A 4,408-nucleotide genomic window follows, 5' to 3' on the forward strand; every position below is an offset into this window, starting at 1 on the left:
CTAATGGTGAGTGGTTGAATCGTGGTGCCATTGGAATGCTCTGAAAAGGGTGTTAAATTTATGATTTACATTAGAGTCTGATGATATAGGGTATTGAGGTAAGAATCTGACTTATGGGAGAAATACAGGTACTCATCAATTTTTTTTATCATGAACTTATGAAAGTTTTAATTCAGGATTACTTAAGTTGATTTCAACCTTTTCTTTTTTTTTTTTTGAAAGGTGAGTTTATTAGCACTAAGTCCCCATGCCATTCAAAGTCTTTAATATTTTGAAAGAAACTTTCCTTAGCATAAAGAAGAGGACTTTTCTACAAGCCATCCCTCTTAAACACGAGCATCAACAATAGGCCAACATAGGCCTAATCAATAAAAAAGGAAAAAGTCACACACCACCATAGCGCTTGGATACCAAAAAAAAAAACCTAAACTAAAGCTTCCATTGAAGGATAACATATCCTATCAGAAGCCTTACAAAACAAAACTTTGTTTTTCCCAAGGCAATCCCACACCTCCCCCATCCTCATAATCCAAATCCTTTAAATCTTTGAGTCGTCACTTTAAAAAAGCCATCAGAACCCCATTCTCCCCATCCTCCTAGAGACCAAAATCACCTCATCACTTCCTACTATCTCTTCCTACCACTTACCCTCTAAATGGAAAAGAAGTCAAAACTTAAATAATTATTAGAGAACAAAGGCGACTTAAACCACAATAATACACATGGAACAAAGGTATAAAAGCCATCAATCCTCACTAATATCCAATCAATCCAAAAAAGAAAAAAAAGACCCAACAGCCAAGGCCACCATAACCTCAATCAAGAACCCTTATCCACCCAAAAACAAAGCCAACCAACTAGAAAGAAACTTCACCCAATTGAAAGAAAAAACACAAAAAAATTGAGCAATCCGCAGCAGCCACCCCCAACAGCTCAACTTCTTTCTCAATCCCTACTTTAGTTAACTCATCAGCCAAGACATTGGCAAATCTGTTAATCTTTTTAATTTCTCAATCCCCCACCCGTTTTTTAGATTTTCAATACTTAAGATAATCCTTTTCAATCTCCATGAGGCTTTATTTGGGTTTTCAATCCACTAGACAACATTAAATGAATCACTCTTAACCTCAAGCCTTGCCCTATCCCTCAATTTTGAAGCATCGAATAACATGAGAGCCTCTTTGATAGTCAAAAGTTAAATTGTTTTGACCTCTGTGGTCCCAATCGCCTTAAAGAATATTATTTTCACTACTCCCCTTTCATTTTTTAAAGACTCTTCCAATCCTTGCTTATCTTAGGGAGCCATAAATCGCACCATTCAGATTGAACTTGACAGTTTCAATCTTTGGTTTAACCTAACCCATGGTATCTTTTGCCCTCTTAACTTTTTTCTTGAATCGTATCTGACTAGGATTACTAATGATTTCTTCCATCCTCCTACATTCCTTTGGCCATTCACCTTAGCCTATTAAGCCAACCTGATTTTAGGCCAATCGAAGCTCTGGCTCCCATCTTATAGCTTTTCTTGAAAGGCCATTTCGTTTCTCATCAACCATATGGTCCAACTTAGTGCAAAAAGTGCTAGCCTCCATAGTTTCTTATCATTGAGTTGAACCATATCATTCCACTCCAAAAAGAATGGCATTACTTTACTCTGTGCTTTGCTAGCATCAACCTACTCTATTGAAAAGTGTTGATCCAACTATGTTTAGAAGCCATGTTTTTTTCTTGTTTCCCTTTAGAATTGACCCTTCAGTATAAAGGTCGATCTTCACAATTGAAAACTTAATATTTTGAAAGCTTTCAATTTCTTTTAGCTATCAAAGACTTGTCAAACATTTTCTAAGACCTTATGGAGTTAATTAAATGAATCAAATCATTTCAAAATGTTTGTGTGCAAATCTTAATCAATTTAATTTTGTCAAATCAAAACATAATTCAATTTTAAAGCTAACAGCACCAGAGGAAGCAATTACATAAAAACAAGCTTTAATGCACTTTATGAGTAATAGTATTAAGAAAAGCTTTCATGTCCATAATGAGTAACAATTACTAAAACCCATTATATGGCAATTGAAGCAATAGTTGTATTTTATATAATGAGTGGTTATTGAAGTAATGAGTGTTTTATGGCCATTAATAATGTGATAGAACTTTTTCTTTAGTAGAAGGTAATAAGGAAGAAGCATATATGAAAATGTACAAGAGAATAAGGTAAAAGAGAAAAGGTAAGAGGGAGAAACACTTGTCTTTCAAAAAAAAAATTATAAGCAAGACCTTCTAACTGCCTTCATATCTAAGCCACCATACCAAACTTTTCAAAACATCCTAAGGTGAAAGTAACTCATGAACCTTTTCACTTGTTCTAAGTTACTTTCATGGTTATCCAAGCAAAGTAGTTGTTCCATTTGTTTTAATTCTTCTCATATTCTTCTTACAACATTACACTTGTTGTAAAACAATTAGCAAGAGTGAAAGGGTTCAAAGAGGAACAAAATGAAAAATAATAACATCGAAGTTCATATTGTCAAATTCAAGTAGGGTGACTACTTTAAAAGCTGCTAGCAACAACATTACATTTAATAGACAAGCATTGAACTTAAATGGGATATCATTTGGAGAACGAATTTTGTAGCTTCCAAGCCCACATGCATACGAGTAGCCTGATGGATACCATTTAGATAAAGAATTGTTGTGCATTATCCACTCTTCTTTACCTCTAGATATTTAATAATCTATTTTAATTACTCCAACTCCACTCAAGAAGTTATATTCACCCTCCTTGCATCCCAAACACCACTAAATAAGTTTAAAGATAATTATTATAAGTAGATTTCATTGGTTGATAAGACATATTTTATTTTTTTCAATATGTGTTTTGACATAACGAGAAGAGAGATTTCAATGTTCGAACTAGCAATAGTCGTGTAATAGTTCTTCTGCCTATGATTTGTGATTGCACTTTTTCGACAAACAATAAATATATAACATAAGTTTCGTTTTAAAATATATCAATCCTATTTAGAATAAAATAGGAGTTTAAGATTAATTTACCTCATAAAACACTTTTCCAAAATCCAAAAGCAACTCTCAAGCTCAAAAGCTAAAAACATTTCTAACATCAAAGTTGTTTGGCATTGCCACAAAGGTAAAGAATAGCTTTTGACCTCTAAAGTCATTTTTAACCACATATCGAGTTTTAACTCAATCAACTTTTTAGAATGAGATTTAGCATTGAGTTAGGCGTCAAAAAGTATTCTTAGACATTTAACCTCGTTACAGAAATTTGTTTATTTTGGTGTAAAGTATTTTGTGAAAACACCTTTAGATCCAACTGCCAAACCAAATTAAAATGTCTTTTTCCTTTAAAAAAAAAAAAAAGAAGCACTTCTACAGATGAAATGAGTAAATGCTTATTCATTTTTTTTCTTGAATGATAGAATTTCCTCATTAAATTATTGAGATATTTGAAACTGAAGCAATACTATGAGAAAGTAATTAAAAGAAACATGGAAAACTCTGTCCACCCCATTAAAGCAGTTTTTAATTTGGCTTGTTTATGTTTTATTACTTGCTCAATATTCTAACAAGCATTTACATGTAGTTTTGAGTTTATCTAGAATTCACCAGTAAAACTGCATTAAATATTGTCGTTATTGGCAATCGTTCAACCGTGGGAGGAATTTAATAAAGAAGGGGTACATTAAATTATTTAACTAGATTTACACTCCAATATTTTCACTTTTTAGTTCTTCACAAAACATAAGTAACAATAAACGAACGTGAGGAAGAAAAACATCACAAATCAAGCCATTATAAAGTAAATGAAATGTTGAAAATATATTGTGAAGTAACAAAATTACAACATAACAACCCAACTTTCGAAGACGAATTCTTCCTAAGAATTGGATCCATTATTCAAAAATACCCTAGAAACCATCCAATGACTTTCGACAACAATAATTGTTTTTTGTTTATTCTTTCAACAATGTGAGATGCAACACATCCACATTAATATCAAATAAAGGAAAGGAGTGAGGAACATCAAAGCAAGCAGAGAAAACGTTTCCAGATAATAGACTTAGGGTTCTTTAAACCTAGAAAACTCAGTGATGGGCTTAGTAAAGTGGTGGTGGTCATGTGTAGTGATAAGGAGGAGGAGGTGGTGATGAAGATGGTGGAGGAGGAGACTTGTAGACATATGGTGGTGGAGGTGGTGGTGATTTATAGACATAAGGAGGAGATGGTGGAGGTGGGGATTTGTAGACATAGGGAGGAGGTGGTGATGGAGATGGTGGGGGTGGAGACTTGTAGATATAAGGAGGAGGTGGGGACTTGTAGACATAAGGTGGTGAGGGTAAGGGAGATGGTGGAGGTGGGGACTTGTAAACATAAGGAGGAGGTGGTG

This window comes from Theobroma umbraticum, unplaced genomic scaffold (genome assembly GCF_002168275.2).
Source record: "Theobroma umbraticum cultivar Fairchild unplaced genomic scaffold, ASM216827v3 scaffold_95.0, whole genome shotgun sequence".
Classification (NCBI taxonomy): Eukaryota; Viridiplantae; Streptophyta; class Magnoliopsida; order Malvales; family Malvaceae; genus Theobroma; species Theobroma umbraticum.